This window comes from Rhipicephalus microplus, unplaced genomic scaffold (assembly GCF_043290135.1).
Source record: "Rhipicephalus microplus isolate Deutch F79 unplaced genomic scaffold, USDA_Rmic scaffold_20, whole genome shotgun sequence".
NCBI classification, from domain to species: domain Eukaryota; kingdom Metazoa; phylum Arthropoda; class Arachnida; order Ixodida; family Ixodidae; genus Rhipicephalus; species Rhipicephalus microplus.
Genome location: NW_027464593.1, coordinates 3,100,385 through 3,120,482, shown reverse-complemented (window position 1 = coordinate 3,120,482; position 20,098 = coordinate 3,100,385).

Here is a 20,098-nt window from a genome sequence, read left to right as displayed (position 1 = left end):
AAAAAAAACACACCGCTCAAGGGAGGGTTCAAATCTCCAACCTTTTGGTTAAGAACCCAACGCGCTAGCCAATTGCGCCACGGAGACAGTCGTGCTCCACTCTCACCATGGTCAGAACACTTCTCCAAAGATATCAGTGCAAAGAAAAAAAGCGACACACCGCTCATGGGAGGGCTCTAACCTCCAACCTTTTGGTTAACAGCCGATTGCGCTAGCCATTGCACCACGGACCCAACCGCGCTCCACTCTCACCAGCGTCAGAACGTTTCTCTAAAGCTATCAGCGCAAAGAAAAAAAGCGACACACTGCTCTGGGAGGGCTCGAACCTCCAACCTTTTGCTTAACAGCCGACGCACTAGCAGATTGCGCCACGGAGACAGTCGTGCTCCACTCTCACCACCGTCAGAACATTTTTTCAAAGGTATCAGCGCAGAGAAAAAAAGAGACACACCGCTCCTGGGAGGGTTCGAACCTCCAACCTTTTGGTTAACAGCCCAACGCGCTAGCCAATTGCGCCACAAAACAGTCGTGCTCCACTCTCATCACGGTCACAACACTTCTCCAAAGATATCAGTGCAAAGAAAAAAAGTGACACACCGCTCTTGGGAGGGCTAGAACCTCCAACCTTTTGGTCAACAGCCGATCGCTCTAGCCATTGCACGACGGACCCAACTGTGGTCCACTCTCACCACCGTAAGAACTTTTCTCCAAAGCTATAAGCGCAAAGAAAAAAAGCGACACGCTGCTCCCGGGGAGGGCACGATCCTCCAACCTTTTGCTTAACAGCCGACGAACTAGCAGACTGCGCCACGGAGACAGTCACGCTCTACTCTCACCACCGTCAGAACATTTCTCCAAAACTATCAGCGCAAAAGAAAGAGACACACCGCTCTCGGGAGGGCTCGAACTTCCAACCTTTTGATTAACAGCCGAACGCGCTAGCCAATTGCGTCACGAAGGTAGTCATGCTCCACTTTCACCACAATCAGAACATTTTTCCAAAGGTATCAGCGCAAAGAAAAAAAAAGAGACACACCGCTTTTGGGAGGGTTCGAACCTCCATCATTTTGGTTAATAGACCAACGCGCTAGCCAATTTTCGCACGGAGACAGTCGTGCTCCACTCTCACCACGGTCAGAACACTTCTCTAAAGATATCAGTGCAAAGAAAAAAAAAGCGACACACCGCTCATGGGAGGGCTCGAACCTCCAACCTTTTGGTTAACAAGCGAACGCGCTGGCCAATTGCGCCACGGAGAGAGTCGTGCTCCACTCTCAACACGGTCAGAACACTTCTACAAAGATATCAGTGCAAAGAAAAAAAAGCGACACACCGCTCTTGGGAGGGCTCGAACCTCCAACCTTTTGGTTAACAGCCGACGCACTAGCAGATTGCGCCACGGAGACAGTCGTGCTCCACTCTCACCACTGTCAGAACATTTCTCCAAAGCTATCAGCGCAAAGAAAAAAGACACACCGCTTTCGGGAGGGCTGATTGATTGATGATTGATTGATTTGTAGGGTTTAACGTCCCAAAACCACCACATGATTATGAGAGACGCCGTAGTGGAGGGCTCCGGAAATTTTGACCACCTGGGGTTCTTTAACGTGCACCCAAATATGAGCACACGGGCCTCGACATTTCCGCCTCCATCGGAAATGCAGCCGCCGCAGCCGGGATTTGAACCCGCGACCTGCGGGTCAGCAGCCGAGTACCTTAGCCACTAGACCACCGCGGCGGGGCATTTCGGGAGGGCTCAAACCTCAAACCTTTTTGATAACAGTTGATCGCGCTAGCTGATTCTGCCACGGAAACAGTCGTGCTCCACTCTCACCACCGTCAGAACATTTCTCCAAAGCTATCAGCGCAAAGAAAAAAAAAGAGACACACTGCTCTCGGGAGGGCTCGAACCTCCAACCTTTTGCTTAACAGCCAATCGCGCTAGCCATTGCACCATGGACCCAACCGCGCTCCACTGTACCACCGTCAGAACGTTTCTCCAAAGCTATCAGCGCAAAGAAAAAAAAGAGACACACCGCTCTCGGGAGGGCTCGAACCTTCAACCGTCTGCTTAACAGCCGACGCACTAGCAGATTGCGCCACGGAGACAGCCTTGCTCCACTTTTACCACCGTCAGAACATTTCTCCAAAGCTATCAGCGCAAAGAAAAAAAAGAGACACACCGCTCTCGGGAGGGCTCGAACCTCCAAACTTTTGATTAACAGCCGAACGCGCTTGCCAATGGCGTCACGGAGGTAGTCGTGCTCCACTCTCACCACCATCAGAACATTTTTCCAAAGGTATTAGCGCAAAGAAAAAAGAGACACACCGCTCATGGGAGGGTTCGAACCTCCAACCTTATGGGTCACAGCTTAACGCGCTAGCCAATCGCGCCACAGACAGTCGTGCTCCACTCTCACCACGGTCAGAACACTTCTCCAAAGATATCAGTGCAAAGAAGAAAAAGCGACACACCGCTCATGGGAGGGCTCGAACCTCCAACCTTTTGGTTAACAGCCGATCGCGCTAGCCACATCACCACGGACCCAACCGCGCTCCACTGTCACCACCGTCAGAACGTTTCTCCAAAGCTATCAGCGCAAAGAAAAAAAGCGACACACTGCTCCCGGGAGGGCTCGAACCTCCACCTATTTGCTTAAGAGCCGACGCACTAGCAGATTGCGATACGGAGACAGTCGTGCTCTACTCACACCACCGTCAGAACGTTTCTCCACAGCTGTCAGCGCAAAGAAAAAAGCGAAACACTGCTCCCGGGAGGGCTTGAACTTCAAACCTTTCAGTTAACAGTGGATCGTGCTAGCCGATTCTGCCACGGAAACAGTCGTGCTCCACTCTCACCACCGTCAGAACATTTCTCCAAAGCTATCAGTGCAAAGAAAAAAAAGAGACACACCGCTCTCGGGAGGGTTCGAACCTCCAAACTTTTGGTGAACAGCCGAACGTGCTAGGCAATTGCGTCACGGAGGTAGCCGTGCTCCCCTCTCACACCATCAGAACATTTTTCCAAAGGTATCAGCGCAAAGAAAAAAAACACACCGCTCAAGGGAGGGTTCAAATCTCCAACCTTTTGGTTAAGAACCCAACGCGCTAGCCAATTGCGCCACGGAGACAGTCGTGCTCCACTCTCACCATGGTCAGAACACTTCTCCAAAGATATCAGTGCAAAGAAAAAAAGCGACACACCGCTCATGGGAGGGCTCTAACCTCCAACCTCTTGGTTAACAGCCGATTGCGCTAGCCATTGCACCACGGACCCAACCGCGCTCCACTCTCACCAGCGTCAGAACGTTTCTCTAAAGCTATCAGCGCAAAGAAAAAAAGCGACACACTGCTCTGGGAGGGCTCGAACCTCCAACCTTTTGCTTAACAGCCGACGCACTAGCAGATTGCGCCACGGAGACAGTCGTGCTCCACTCTCACCACCGTCAGAACATTTTTTCAAAGGTATCAGCGCAGAGAAAAAAAGAGACACACCGCTCCTGGGAGGGTTCGAACCTCCAACCTTTTGGTTAACAGCCCAACGCGCTAGCCAATTGCGCCACAAAACAGTCGTGCTCCACTCTCATCACGGTCACAACACTTCTCCAAAGATATCAGTGCAAAGAAAAAAAGTGACACACCGCTCATGGGAGGGCTAGAACCTCCAACCTTTTGGTCAACAGCCGATCGCTCTAGCCATTGCACGACGGACCCAACTGTGGTCCACTCTCACCACCGTAAGAACTTTTCTCCAAAGCTATAAGCGCAAAGAAAAAAAGCGACACGCTGCTCCCGGGGAGGGCACGATCCTCCAACCTTTTGCTTAACAGCCGACGAACTAGCAGACTGCGCCACGGCGACAGTCACGCTCTACTCTCACCACCGTCAGAACATTTCTCCAAAACTATCAGCGCAAAAGACAGAGACACACCGCTCTCGGGAGGGCTCGAACTTCCAACCTTTTGATTAACAGCCGAACGCGCTAGCCAATTGCGTCACGAAGGTAGTCATGCTCCACTTTCACCACAATCAGAACATTTTTCCAAAGGTATCAGCGCAAAGAAAAAAAAGAGACACACCGCTCTCGGGAGGGCTCGAACCTCCAACCTTTTGGTTAACAGCCGATCGCGCTAGCCATTGCACCACAGACCCAACCGCGCTCCACTGTCACCACCGTCAGAACGTTTCTCCAAAGCTATAAGCGCAAAGAAAAAAAGCGACACACTGCTCCCGGGAGGGCTCGAACCTCCATCCTTTTGATTAACAGCCGAACGCGCTAGCCAATTGCGTCACGGAGGTAGTCGTGCTCCACTCTCACCACCATCAGAACATTTTTCCAAAGGTACCAGCGCAAAGAAAAAAAGAGACACACCGCTCATGGGAGGGTTCGAACCTCCAACCTTATGGTTAACAGCTTAACGCGCTAGCCAATCGCGCCACAAAGACAGTCGTGCTCTACTCTCACCACGGTCAGAACACTTCTCCAAAGATATCAGTGCAAAGAAAAAAGTGACACACCGCTCATGGGAGGGCTAGAACCTCCAACCTTTTGGTTAACAGCCGATCGCGCTAGCCATTGCACGACGGACCCAACTGTGGTCCACTCTCACCACCGTAAGAACGTTTCTCCAAAGCTATGAGCGCAAAGAACAGAGACACACCGCTCTCGGGAGGGCTCGAACCTCAAACCTTTTTGATAACAGTTGACCGCGCTAGCCGATTCTGCCACGGAAACAGTCGTGCTCCACTCTCACCACCGTCAGAACATTTCTCCAAAGCTATCAGCGCAAAGAAAAAAAAGAGACACACCGCTCTCGGGAGGGCTCGAACCTTCAACCGTTTGCTTAACAGCCGACGCACTAGCAGATTGCGCCACGGAGACAGCCTTGCTCCACTTTTACCACCGTCAGAACATTTCTCCAAAGCTATCAGCGCAAAGAAAAAAAAGAGACACACCGCTCTCGGGAGGGCTCGAACCTCCAAACTTTTGATTAACAGCCGAACGCGCTTGCCAATGGCGTCACGGAGGTAGTCGTGCTCCACTCTCACCACCATCAGAACATTTTTCCAAAGGTATTAGCGCAAAGAAAAAAGAGACACACCGCTCATGGGAGGGTTCGAACCTCCAACCTTATGGTTAACAGCTTAACGCGCTAGCCAATCGCGCCACAGACAGTCGTGCTCCACTCTCACCACGGTCAGAACACTTCTCCAAAGATATCAGTGCAAAGAAGAAAAAGCGACACACCGCTCATGGGAGGGCTCGAACCTCCAACCTTTTGGTTAACAGCCGATCGCGCTAGCCACATCACCACGGACCCAACCGCGCTCCACTGTCACCACCGTCAGAACGTTTCTCCAAAGCTATCAGCGCAAAGAAAAAAGCGACACACTGCTCCCGGGAGGGCTCGAACCTCCACCTATTTGCTTAAGAGCCGACGCACTAGCAGATTGCGATACGGAGACAGTCGTGCTCTACTCACACCACCGTCAGAACGTTTCTCCACAGCTGTCAGCGCAAAGAAAAAAGCGAAACACTGCTCCCGGGAGGGCTTGAACTTCAAACCTTTCAGTTAACAGTGGATCGTGCTAGCCGATTCTGCCACGGAAACAGTCGTGCTCCACTCTCACCACCGTCAGAACATTTCTCCAAAGCTATCAGTGCAAAGAAAAAAAAGAGACACACCGCTCTCGGGAGGGTTCGAACCTCCAAACTTTTGGTGAACAGCCGAACGTGCTAGGCAATTGCGTCACGGAGGTAGCCGTGCTCCCCTCTCACACCATCAGAACATTTTTCCAAAGGTATCAGCGCAAAGAAAAAAAACACACCGCTCAAGGGAGGGTTCAAATCTCCAACCTTTTGGTTAAGAACCCAACGCGCTAGCCAATTGCGCCACGGAGACAGTCGTGCTCCACTCTCACCATGGTCAGAACACTTCTCCAAAGATATCAGTGCAAAGAAAAAAAGCGACACACCGCTCATGGGAGGGCTCTAACCTCCAACCTTTTGGTTAACAGCCGATTGCGCTAGCCATTGCACCACGGACCCAACCGCGCTCCACTCTCACCAGCGTCAGAACGTTTCTCTAAAGCTATCAGCGCAAAGAAAAAAAGCGACACACTGCTCTGGGAGGGCTCGAACCTCCAACCTTTTGCTTAACAGCCGACGCACTAGCAGATTGCGCCACGGAGACAGTCGTGCTCCACTCTCACCACCGTCAGAACATTTTTTCAAAGGTATCAGCGCAGAGAAAAAAAGAGACACACCGCTCCTGGGAGGGTTCGAACCTCCAACCTTTTGGTTAACAGCCCAACGCGCTAGCCAATTGCGCCACAAAACAGTCGTGCTCCACTCTCATCACGGTCACAACACTTCTCCAAAGATATCAGTGCAAAGAAAAAAAGTGACACACCGCTCATGGGAGGGCTAGAACCTCCAACCTTTTGGTCAACAGCCGATCGCTCTAGCCATTGCACGACGGACCCAACTGTGGTCCACTCTAACCACCGTAAGAACTTTTCTCCAAAGCTATAAGCGCAAAGAAAAAAAGCGACACGCTGCTCCCGGGGAGGGCACGATCCTCCAACCTTTTGCTTAACAGCCGACGAACTAGCAGACTGCGCCACGGAGACAGTCACGCTCTACTCTCACCACCGTCAGAACATTTCTCCAAAACTATCAGCGCAAAAGAAAGAGACACACCGCTCTCGGGAGGGCTCGAACTTCCAACCTTTTGATTAACAGCCGAACGCGCTAGCCAATTGCGTCACGAAGGTAGTCATGCTCCACTTTCACCACAATCAGAACATTTTTCCAAAGGTATCAGCGCAAAGAAAAAAAAAGAGACACACCGCTTTTGGGAGGGTTCGAACCTCCATCATTTTGGTTAATAGACCAACGCGCTAGCCAATTTTCGCACGGAGACAGTCGTGCTCCACTCTCACCACGGTCAGAACACTTCTCTAAAGATATCAGTGCAAAGAAAAAAAAGCGACACACCGCTCATGGGAGGGCTCGAACCTCCAACCTTTTGGTTAACAAGCGAACGCGCTGGCCAATTGCGCCACGGAGAGAGTCGTGCTCCACTCTCAACACGGTCAGAACACTTCTACAAAGATATCAGTGCAAAGAAAAAAAAGCGACGCACCGCTCTTGGGAGGGCTCGAACCTCCAACCTTTTGGTTAACAGCCGACGCACTAGCAGATTGCGCCACGGAGACAGTCGTGCTCCACTCTCACCACTGTCAGAACATTTCTCCAAAGCTATCAGCGCAAAGAAAAAAGACACACCGCTTTCGGGAGGGCTGATTGATTGATGATTGATTGATTTGTAGGGTTTAACGTCCCAAAACCACCACATGATTATGAGAGACGCCGTAGTGGAGGGCTCCGGAAATTTTGACCACCTGGGGTTCTTTAACGTGCACCCAAATATGAGCACACGGGCCTCGACATTTCCGCCTCCATCGGAAATGCAGCCGCCGCAGCCGGGATTTGAACCCGCGACCTGCGGGTCAGCAGCCGAGTACCTTAGCCACTAGACCACCGCGGCGGGGCATTTCGGGAGGGCTCAAACCTCAAACCTTTTTGATAACAGTTGATCGCGCTAGCTGATTCTGCCACGGAAACAGTCGTGCTCCACTCTCACCACCGTCAGAACATTTCTCCAAAGCTATCAGCGCAAAGAAAAAAAAGAGACACACTGCTCTCGGGAGGGCTCGAACCTCCAACCTTTTGCTTAACAGCCAATCGCGCTAGCCATTGCACCATGGACCCAACCGCGCTCCACTGTACCACCGTCAGAACGTTTCTCCAAAGCTATCAGCGCAAAGAAAAAAAGCGACACACTGCTCCCGGGAGGGCTCGAACCTCCACCTATTTGCTTAACAGCCGACGCACTAGCAGATTGCGATACGGAGACAGTCGTGCTCTACTCACACCACCGTCAGAACGTTTCTCCACAGCTGTCAGCGCAAAGAAAAAAGCGACACACTGCTCCCGGGAGGGCTTGAACTTCAAACCTTTCAGTTAACAGTGGATCGTGCTAGCCGATTCTGCCACGGAAACAGTCGTGCTCCACTCTCACCACCGTCAGAACATTTCTCCAAAGCTATCAGTGCAAAGAAAAAAAAAGAGACACACCGCTCTCGGGAGGGTTCGAACCTCCAATCTTTTGGTGAACAGCCGAACGTGCTAGGCAATTGCGTCACAGAGGTAGTCGTGCTCCCCTCTCACCACCATCAGAACATTTTTCCAAAGGTATCAGCGCAAACAAAAAAAACACACCGCTCAAGGGAGGGTTCAAATCTCCAACCTTTTGGTTAAGAACCCAACGCGCTAGCCAAATGCGCCACGGAGACAGTCGTGCTCCACTCTCACCATGGTCAGAACACTTCTCCAAAGATATCAGTGCAAAGAAAAAAAGCGACACACCACTCATGGGAGGGCTCTAACCTCCAACCTTTTGGTTAACAGCCGATTGCGCTAGCCATTGCACCACGGACCCAACCGCGCTCCACTCTCACCAGCGTCAGAACGTTTCTCTAAAGCTATCAGCGCAAAGAAAAAAAGCGACACACTGCTCTGGGAGGGCTTGAACCTCCAACCTTTTGCTTAACAGCCGACGCACTAGCAGATTGCGCCACGGAGACAGTCGTGCTCCACTCTCACCACCGTCAGAACATTTCTCCAAAGCTATCAGCGCAAAGAAAAAAAAGAGACACACCACTCTCGGGAGGGCTCGAACCTCCAATCTTTTGGTTAACAGCCGAACGTGCTAGGCAATTGCGTCACGGAGGTAGTCGTGCTTCACTCTCACCACCTTCAGAACATTTTTTCAAAAGTATCAGCGCAAAGAAAAAAAGGAGACACACCTCTCATGGGAGGGTTCGAACCTCCAACCTTATGGTTAACAGCCCAACGCGCTAGCACACTGCGCCATGGAGACAGTCGTGCTCCACTCTCACCACGGTCAGAACAATTCTCCAAAGATATCAGTGCAAAGAAAAAAAAGCGACACACCGCGCATGGGAGGGCTCGAACCTCCAACCTTATGGTTAACAGCCCAACGCGCTAGCCAATTGCTCCACGGAGACAGTCTTGCTCCACTCTCACCACGGTCAGAACACTTCTCCAAAGATATCAGTGCAAAGAAAAAAAGCGACACACCGCTCATGGGAGGGCTCGAACCGCCAACCTTTTGGTTAACAGCCGAATGCGCTAGCCAATTGCGTCACGGAGGTAGTCGTGCTCTACTCTCACCACCATCAGGACATTTTTCCAAAGGTATCAGTTCAAAGAAAAAAGAGACACGCCGCTCTTGGGAGGGTTCGAACCTCCAACCTTTTGGTTAACAGCCCAACGCGCTAGCCAATTGCGTAACGGAAATAGTCGTGCTCCACACTCACCACCGTCAGAACATTTCTCCAAAGCTATCAGCGCAAAGAAAAAAAAGAGACACACCGCTCTCGGGAGGGCTCGAACCTCCAACCTTTTGATTAACAGACGAACGCGCTAGCCAATTGCGTCACGGAAGTAGTCGTGCTCCACTCTCACCACCGACAGAACATTTCTCCAAAGCTATCAGCGCAAAGAAAAAAAAGAGACACACCGCTCTCGGGAGGGCTCGAACCTCCAACCTTTTGGTTAACAGCCGATCGCGCTAGCCATTGCACCACAGACCCAACCGCGCTCCACTGTCACCACCGTCAGAACGTTTCTCCAAAGCTATAAGCGCAAAGAAAAAAAGCGACACACTGCTCCCGGGAGGGCTCGAACCTCCATCCTTTTGATTAACAGCCGAACGCGCTAGCCAATTGCGTCACGGAGGTAGTCGTGCTCCACTCTCACCACCATCAGAACATTTTTCCAAAGGTACCAGCGCAAAGAAAAAAAGAGACACACCGCTCATGGGAGGGTTCGAACCTCCAACCTTATGGTTAACAGCTTAACGCGCTAGCCAATCGCGCCACAAAGACAGTCGTGCTCTACTCTCACCACGGTCAGAACACTTCTCCAAAGATATCAGTGCAAAGAAAAAAGTGACACACCGCTCATGGGAGGGCTAGAACCTCCAACCTTTTGGTTAACAGCCGATCGCGCTAGCCATTGCACGACGGACCCAACTGTGGTCCACTCTCACCACCGTAAGAACGTTTCTCCAAAGCTATGAGCGCAAAGAACAAAGACACACCGCTCTCGGGAGGGCTCGAACCTCAAACCTTTTTGATAACAGTTGACCGCGCTAGCCGATTCTGCCACGGAAACAGTCGTGCTCCACTCTCACCACCGTCAGAACATTTCTCCAAAGCTATCAGCGCAAAGAAAAAAAAGAGACACACCGCTCTCGGGAGGGCTCGAACCTTCAACCGTCTGCTTAACAGCCGACGCACTAGCAGATTGCGCCACGGAGACAGCCTTGCTCCACTTTTACCACCGTCAGAACATTTCTCCAAAGCTATCAGCGCAAAGAAAAAAAAGAGACACACCGCTCTCGGGAGGGCTCGAACCTCCAAACTTTTGATTAACAGCCGAACGCGCTTGCCAATGGCGTCACGGAGGTAGTCGTGCTCCACTCTCACCACCATCAGAACATTTTTCCAAAGGTATTAGCGCAAAGAAAAAAGAGACACACCGCTCATGGGAGGGTTCGAACCTCCAACCTTATGGTTAACAGCTTAACGCGCTAGCCAATCGCGCCACAGACAGTCGTGCTCCACTCTCACCACGGTCAGAACACTTCTCCAAAGATATCAGTGCAAAGAAGAAAAAGCGACACACCGCTCATGGGAGGGCTCGAACCTCCAACCTTTTGGTTAACAGCCGATCGCGCTAGCCACATCACCACGGACCCAACCGCGCTCCACTGTCACCACCGTCAGAACGTTTCTCCAAAGCTATCAGCGCAAAGAAAAAAAGCGACACACTGCTCCCGGGAGGGCTCGAACCTCCACCTATTTGCTTAAGAGCCGACGCACTAGCAGATTGCGATACGGAGACAGTCGTGCTCTACTCACACCACCGTCAGAACGTTTCTCCACAGCTGTCAGCGCAAAGAAAAAAGCGAAACACTGCTCCCGGGAGGGCTTGAACTTCAAACCTTTCAGTTAACAGTGGATCGTGCTAGCCGATTCTGCCACGGAAACAGTCGTGCTCCACTCTCACCACCGTCAGAACATTTCTCCAAAGCTATCAGTGCAAAGAAAAAAAAGAGACACACCGCTCTCGGGAGGGTTCGAACCTCCAAACTTTTGGTGAACAGCCGAACGTGCTAGGCAATTGCGTCACGGAGGTAGCCGTGCTCCCCTCTCACACCATCAGAACATTTTTCCAAAGGTATCAGCGCAAAGAAAAAAAACACACCGCTCAAGGGAGGGTTCAAATCTCCAACCTTTTGGTTAAGAACCCAACGCGCTAGCCAATTGCGCCACGGAGACAGTCGTGCTCCACTCTCACCATGGTCAGAACACTTCTCCAAAGATATCAGTGCAAAGAAAAAAAGCGACACACCGCTCATGGGAGGGCTCTAACCTCCAACCTTTTGGTTAACAGCCGATTGCGCTAGCCATTGCACCACGGACCCAACCGCGCTCCACTCTCACCAGCGTCAGAACGTTTCTCTAAAGCTATCAGCGCAAAGAAAAAAAGCGACACACTGCTCTGGGAGGGCTCGAACCTCCAACCTTTTGCTTAACAGCCGACGCACTAGCAGATTGCGCCACGGAGACAGTCGTGCTCCACTCTCATCACCGTCAGAACATTTTTTCAAAGGTATCAGCGCAGAGAAAAAAAGAGACACACCGCTCCTGGGAGGGTTCGAACCTCCAACCTTTTGGTTAACAGCCCAACGCGCTAGCCATTGCACGACGGACCCAACTGTGGTCCACTCTCACCACCGTAAGAACTTTTCTCCAAAGCTATAAGCGCAAAGAAAAAAAGCGACACGCTGCTCCCGGGGAGGGCACGATCCTCCAACCTTTTGCTTAACAGCCGACGAACTAGCAGACTGCGCCACGGCGACAGTCACGCTCTACTCTCACCACCGTCAGAACATTTCTCCAAAACTATCAGCGCAAAAGAAAGAGACACACCGCTCTCGGGAGGGCTCGAACTTCCAACCTTTTGATTAACAGCCGAACGCGCTAGCCAATTGCGTCACGAAGGTAGTCATGCTCCACTTTCACCACAATCAGAACATTTTTCCAAAGGTATCAGCGCAAAGAAAAAAAAGAGACACACCGCTTTTGGGAGGGTTCGAACCTCCATCATTTTGGTTAATAGACCAACGCGCTAGCCAATTTTCGCACGGAGACAGTCGTGCTCCACTCTCACCACGGTCAGAACACTTCTCTAAAGATATCAGTGCAAAGAAAAAAAAGCGACACACCGCTCATGGGAGGGCTCGAACCTCCAACCTTTTGGTTAACAAGCGAACGCGCTGGCCGATTGCGCCACGGAGAGAGTCGTGCTCCACTCTCAACACGGTCAGAACACTTCTACAAAGATATCAGTGCAAAGAAAAAAAAGCGACACACCGCTCTTGGGAGGGCTCGAACCTCCAACCTTTTGGTTAACAGCCGACGCACTAGCAGATTGCGCCACGGAGACAGTCGTGCTCCACTCTCACCACTGTCAGAACATTTCTCCAAAGCTATCAGCGCAAAGAAAAAAGACACACCGCTTTCGGGAGGGCTGATTGATTGATGATTGATTGATTTGTAGGGTTTAACGTCCCAAAACCACCACATGATTATGAGAGACGCCGTAGTGGAGGGCTCCGGAAATTTTGACCACCTGGGGTTCTTTAACGTGCACCCAAATATGAGCACACGGGCCTCGACATTTCCGCCTCCATCGGAAATGCAGCCGCCGCAGCCGGGATTTGAACCCGCGACCTGCGGGTCAGCAGCCGAGTACCTTAGCCACTAGACCACCGCGGCGGGGCATTTCGGGAGGGTTCAAACCTCAAACCTTTTTGATAACAGTTGATCGCGCTAGCTGATTCTGCCACGGAAACAGTCGTGCTCCACTCTCACCACCGTCAGAACATTTCTCCAAAGCTATCAGCGCAAAGAAAAAAAAAGAGACACACTGCTCTCGGGAGGGCTCGAACCTCCAACCTTTTGCTTAACAGCCAATCGCGCTAGCCATTGCACCATGGACCCAACCGCGCTCCACTGTACCACCGTCAGAACGTTTCTCCAAAGCTATCAGCGCAAAGAAAAAAAGCGACACACTGCTCCCGGGAGGGCTCGAACCTCCACCTATTTGCTTAACAGCCGACGCACTAGCAGATTGCGATACGGAGACAGTCGTGCTCTACTCACACCACCGTCAGAACGTTTCTCCACAGCTGTCAGCGCAAAGAAAAAAGCGACACACTGCTCCCGGGAGGGCTTGAACTTAAACCTTTCAGTTGACAGTGGATCGTGCTAGCCGATTCTGCCACGGAAACAGTCGTGCTCCACTCTCACCACCGTCAGAACATTTCTCCAAAGCTATCAGTGCAAAGAAAAAAAAGAGACACACCGCTCTCGGGAGGGTTCGAACCTCCAATCTTTTGGTGAACAGCCGAACGTGCTAGGCAATTGCGTCACAGAGGTAGTCGTGCTCCCCTCTCACCACCATCAGAACATTTTTCCAAAGGTATTAGCGCAAAGAAAAAAAACACACCGCTCAAGGGAGGGTTCAAATCTCCAACCTTTTGGTTAAGAACCCAACGCGCTAGCCAAATGTGCCACGGAGACAGTCGTGCTCCACTCTCACCATGGTCAGAACACTTCTCCAAAGATATCAGTGCAAGGAAAAAAAGCGACACACCGCTCATGGGAGGGCTCTAACCTCCAACCTTTTGGTTAACAGCCGATTGCGCTAGCCATTGCACCACGGACCCAACCGCGCTCCACTCTCACCAGCGTCAGAACGTTTCTCTAAAGCTATCAGCGCAAAGAAAAAAAGCGACACACTGCTCTGGGAGGGCTTGAACCTCCAACCTTTTGCTTAACAGCCGACGCACTAGCAGATTGCGCCACGGAGACAGTCGTGCTCCACTCTCACTACCGTCAGAACATTTCTCCAAAGCTATCAGCGCAAAGAAAAAAAAGAGACACACCACTCTCGGGAGGGCTCGAACCTCCATCCTTTTGATTAACAGCCGAACGCGCTAGCCAATTGCGTCACGGAGGTAGTCGTGCTCCACTCTCACCACCATCAGAACATTTTTCCAAAGGTATCTGCGCAAAGAAAAAAAGAGACACACCGCTCATGGGAGGGTTCGAACCTCAACCCTTTTGGTTAACAGCCCAACGCGCTAGCCAATTGCGCCACAAAACAGTCGTGCTCCACTCTCATCACGGTCACAACACTTCTCCAAAGATATCAGTGCAAAGAAAAAAAGTGACACACGCTCATGGGAGGGCTAGAACCTCCAACCTTTTGGTTAACAGCCGATCGCTCTAGCCATTGCACGACGGACCCAACTGTGGTCCACTCTCACCACCGTAAGAACGTTTCTCCAAAGCTATAAGCGCAAAGAAAAAAAGCGACACGCTGCTCCCGGGGAGGGCACGAACCTCCAACCTTTTGCTTAACAGCCGACGCACTAGCAGATTGCGCCACGGAGACAGTCGTGCTCCACTCTCACCACCGTCAGAACATTTCTCCAAAGCTATCAGCGCAAAGAAAAAAAAAACACACCGCTCTCGGGAGGGCTCGAACCTCCATCCTTTTGATTAACAGCCGAACGCGCTAGCCAATTGCGTCACGGAGGTAGTCGTGCTCCACTCTCACCACCATCAGAACATTTTTCCAAAGGTACCAGCGCAAAGAAAAAAAGAGACACACCGCTCATGGGAGGGTTCGAACCTCCAACCTTATGGTTAACAGCTTAACGCGCTAGCCAATCGCGCCACAAAGACAGTCGTGCTCTACTCTCACCACGGTCAGAACACTTCTCCAAAGATATCAGTGCAAAGAAAAAAGTGACACACCGCTCATGGGAGGGCTAGAACCTCCGACCTTTTGGTTAACAGCCGATCGCGCTAGCCATTGCACGACGGACCCAACTGTGGTCCACTCTCACCACCGTAAGAACGTTTCTCCAAAGCTATGAGCGCAAAGAAAAAAAGCGACACGCTGCTCCCGGGGAGGGCTCGAACTTCCAACCTTTTGCTTAACAGCCGACGAACTAGCTGATTGTGCCACGGAGACATTCGTGCTCCACTCTCACCACTGTCGGAACATTTCTCCATAGCTGTCAGTGCAAAGAAAAAAGAGACACACCGCTCTCGGGAGGGCTCGAACCTCCAACCTTTTGGTTATCAGCCGAACGCGCTAGCCAATTGCGTCCCGGAGGTAGTCATGCTCCACTTTCACCACAATCAGAACATTTTTCCAAAGGTATCAGCGCAAAGAAAAAAAGAGACACACCGCTTTTGGGAGGGTTCGAACCACCATCATTTTGGTTAACAGACCAACGCGCTAGCCAATCGTCCCACGGAGACAGTCGTGCTCCACTCTCACCACGGTCAGAACACTTCTCCAAAAATATCAGTGCAAAGAAAAAAAAGCGACACACCGCTCATGGGAGGGCTCGAACCTCCAACCTTTTGGTTATCAGCCGAACGCGCTAGCCAATTGCGTCCCGGAGGTAGTCATGCTCCACTTTCACCACAATCAGAACATTTTTCCAAAGGTATCAGCGCAAAGAAAAAAAAGAGACACACCGCTTTTGGGAGGGTTCGAACCTCCATCATTTTGGTTAATAGACCAACGCGCTAGCCAATTTTCGCACGGAGACAGTCGTGCTCCACTCTCACCACGGTCAGAACACTTCTCTAAAGATATCAGTGCAAAGAAAAAAAAGCGACACACCGCTCATGGGAGGGCTCGAACCTCCAACCTTTTGGTTAACAAGCGAACGCGCTGGCCAATTGCGCCACGGAGAGAGTCGTGCTCCACTCTCAACACGGTCAGAACACTTCTACAAAGATATCAGTGCAAAGAAAAAAAAGCGACACACCGCTCTTGGGAGGGCTCGAACCTCCAACCTTTTGGTTAACAGCCGACGCACTAGCAGATTGCGCCACGGAGACAGTCGTGCTCCACTCTCACCACTGTCAGAACATTTCTCCAAAGCTATCAGCGCAAAGAAAAAAGACACACCGCTTTCGGGAGGGCTGATTGATTGATGATTGATTGATTTGTAGGGTTTAACGTCCCAAAACCACCACATGATTATGAGAGACGCCGTAGTGGAGGGCTCCGGAAATTTTGACCACCTGGGGTTCTTTAACGTGCACCCAAATATGAGCACACGGGCCTCGACATTTCCGCCTCCATCGGAAATGCAGCCGCCGCAGCCGGGATTTGAACCCGCGACCTGCGGGTCAGCAGCCGAGTACCTTAGCCACTAGACCACCGCGGCGGGGCATTTCGGGAGGGCTCAAACCTCAAACCTTTTTGATAACAGTTGATCGCGCTAGCTGATTCTGCCACGGAAACAGTCGTGCTCCACTCTCACCACCGTCAGAACATTTCTCCAAAGCTATCAGCGCAAAGAAAAAAAAAGAGACACACTGCTCTCGGGAGGGCTCGAACCTCCAACCTTTTGCTTAACAGCCAATCGCGCTAGCAGATTGCGATACGGAGACAGTCGTGCTCTACTCACACCACCGTCAGAACGTTTCTCCACAGCTGTCAGCGCAAAGAAAAAAGCGACACACTGCTCCCGGGAGGGCTTGAACTTCAAACCTTTCAGTTAACAGTGGATCGTGCTAGCCGATTCTGCCACGGAAACAGTCGTGCTCCACTCTCACCACCGTCAGAACATTTCTCCAAAGCTATCAGTGCAAAGAAAAAAAAGAGACACACCGCTCTCGGGAGGGTTCGAACCTCCAATCTTTTGGTGAACAGCCGAACGTGCTAGGCAATTGCGTCACAGAGGTAGTCGTTCTCCCCTCTCACCACCATCAGAACATTTTTCCAAAGGTATCAGCGCAAAGAAAAAAAACACACCGCTCAAGGGAGGGTTCAAATCTCCAACCTTTTGGTTAAGAACCCAACGCGCTAGCCAAATGCGCCACGGAGACAGTCGTGCTCCACTCTCACCATGGTCAGAACACTTCTCCAAAGATATCAGTGCAAAGAAAAAAAGCGACACACCGCTCATGGGAGGGCTCTAACCTCCAACCTTTTGGTTAACAGCCGATTGCGCTAGCCATTGCACCACGGACCCAACCGCGCTCCACTCTCACCAGCGTCAGAACGTTTCTCTAAAGCTATCAGCGCAAAGAAAAAAAGCGACACACTGCTCTGGGAGGGCTTGAACCTCCAACCTTTTGCTTAACAGCCGACGCACTAGCAGATTGCGCCACGGAGACAGTCGTGCTCCACTCTCACCACCGTCAGAACATTTCTCCAAAGCTATCAGCGCAAAGAAAAAAAAGAGACACACCACTCTCGGGAGGGCTCGAACCTCCATCCTTTTGATTAACAGCCGAACGCGCTAGCCAATTGCGTCACGGAGGTAGTCGTGCTCCACTCTCACCACCATCAGAACATTTTTCCAAAGGTATCTGCGCAAAGAAAAAAAGAGACACACCGCTCATGGGAGGGTTCGAACCTCAACCCTTTTGGTTAACAGCCCAACGCGCTAGCCAATTGCGCCACAAAACAGTCGTGCTCCACTCTCATCACGGTCACAACACTTCTCCAAAGATATCAGTGCAAAGAAAAAAAGTGACACACGCTCATGGGAGGGCTAGAACCTCCAACCTTTTGGTTAACAGCCGATCGCTCTAGCCATTGCACGACGGACCCAACTGTGGTCCACTCTCACCACCGTAAGAACGTTTCTCCAAAGCTATAAGCGCAAAGAAAAAAAGCGACACGCTGCTCCCGGGGAGGGCACGAACCTCCAACCTTTTGCTTAACAGCCGACGCACTAGCAGATTGCGCCACGGAGACAGTCGTGCTCCACTCTCACCACCGTCAGAACATTTCTCCAAAGCTATCAGCGCAAAGAAAAAAAAACACACCGCTCTCGGGAGGGCTCGAACCTCCATCCTTTTGATTAACAGCCGAACGCGCTAGCCAATTGCGTCACGGAGGTAGTCGTGCTCCACTCTCACCACCATCAGAACATTTTTCCAAAGGTACCAGCGCAAAGAAAAAAAGAGACACACCGCTCATGGGAGGGTTCGAACCTCCAACCTTATGGTTAACAGCTTAACGCGCTAGCCAATCGCGCCACAAAGACAGTCGTGCTCTACTCTCACCACGGTCAGAACACTTCTCCAAAGATATCAGTGCAAAGAAAAAAAGTGACACACCGCTCATGGGAGGGCTAGAACCTCCAACCTTTTGGTTAACAGCCGATCGCGCTAGCCATTGCACGACGGACCCAACTGTGGTCCACTCTCACCACCGTAAGAACGTTTCTCCAAAGCTATGAGCGCAAAGAAAAAAAGCGACACGCTGCTCCCGGGGAGGGCTCGAACTTCCAACCTTTTGCTTAACAGCCGACGAACTAGCTGATTGTGCCACGGAGACATTCGTGCTCCACTCTCACCACTGTCGGAACATTTCTCCATAGCTGTCAGTGCAAAGAAAAAAGAGACACACCGCTCTCGGGAGGGCTCGAACCTCCAACCTTTTGGTTATCAGCCGAACGCGCTAGCCAATTGCGTCCCGGAGGTAGTCATGCTCCACTTTCACCACAATCAGAACATTTTTCCAAAGGTATCAGCGCAAAGAAAAAAAGAGACACACCGCTTTTGGGAGGGTTCGAACCACCATCATTTTGGTTAACAGACCAACGCGCTAGCCAATCGTCCCACGGAGACAGTCGTGCTCCACTCTCACCACGGTCAGAACACTTCTCCAAAAATATCAGTGCAAAGAAAAAAATTCGACACACCGCTCGTGGGAGGGCTCGAACCTCCAACCTTTTGGTTAACAGGCGAACGCGCTGGCCAATTGCGCCACGGAGAGAGTCGTGCTCCACTCTCAACATGGTCAGAACACTTCTACAAAGATATCAGTGCAAAGAAAAAAAAAGCGACACACCGCTCATGGGAGGGCTCGAACCTCCAACCATTTGTTTAACAGCCGACGCACTAGCAGATTGCGCCACGGAGACAGTCGTGCTCCACTCTCACCACCGTCAGAACATTTCTCCAATGCTATCAGCGCAAAGAACAAAGACACACCGCTCTCGGGAGGGCTCGAACCTCAAACGTTTTTGATAACAGTTGACCGCGCTAGCCGATTCTGCCACGGAAACAGTCGTGCTCCACTCTCACCACCGTCAGAACATTTCTCCAAAGCTATCAGCGCAAAGAAAAAAAAGAGACACACCGCTCTCGGGAGGGCTCGAACCTTCAACCGTTTGCTTAACAGCCGACGCACTAGCAGATTGCGCCACGGAGACAGCCTTGCTCCACTTTTACCACCGTCAGAACATTTCTCCAAAGCTATCAGCGCAAAGAAAAAAAAGAGACACACCGCTCTCGGGAGGGCTCGAACCTCCAAACTTTTGATTAACAGCCGAACGCGCTTGCCAATTGCGTCACGGAGGTAGTCGTGCTCCACTCTCACCACCATCAGAACATTTTTCCAAAGGTATTAGCGCAAAGAAAAAAGAGACACACCGCTCATGGGAGGGTTCGAACCACCATCATTTTGGTTAACAGACCAACGCGCTAGCCAATCGTCCCACGGAGACAGTCGTGCTCCACTCTCACCACGGTCAGAACACTTCTCCAAAAATATCAGTGCAAAGAAAAAAAAGCGACACACCGCTCATGGGAGGGCTCGAACCTCCAACCTTTTGGTTATCAGCCGAACGCGCTAGCCAATTGCGTCCCGGAGGTAGTCATGCTCCACTTTCACCACAATCAGAACATTTTTCCAAAGGTATCAGCGCAAAGAAAAAAAAGAGACACACCGCTTTTGGGAGGGTTCGAACCTCCATCATTTTGGTTAATAGACCAACGCGCTAGCCAATTTTCGCACGGAGACAGTCGTGCTCCACTCTCACCACGGTCAGAACACTTCTCTAAAGATATCAGTGCAAAGAAAAAAAAGCGACACACCGCT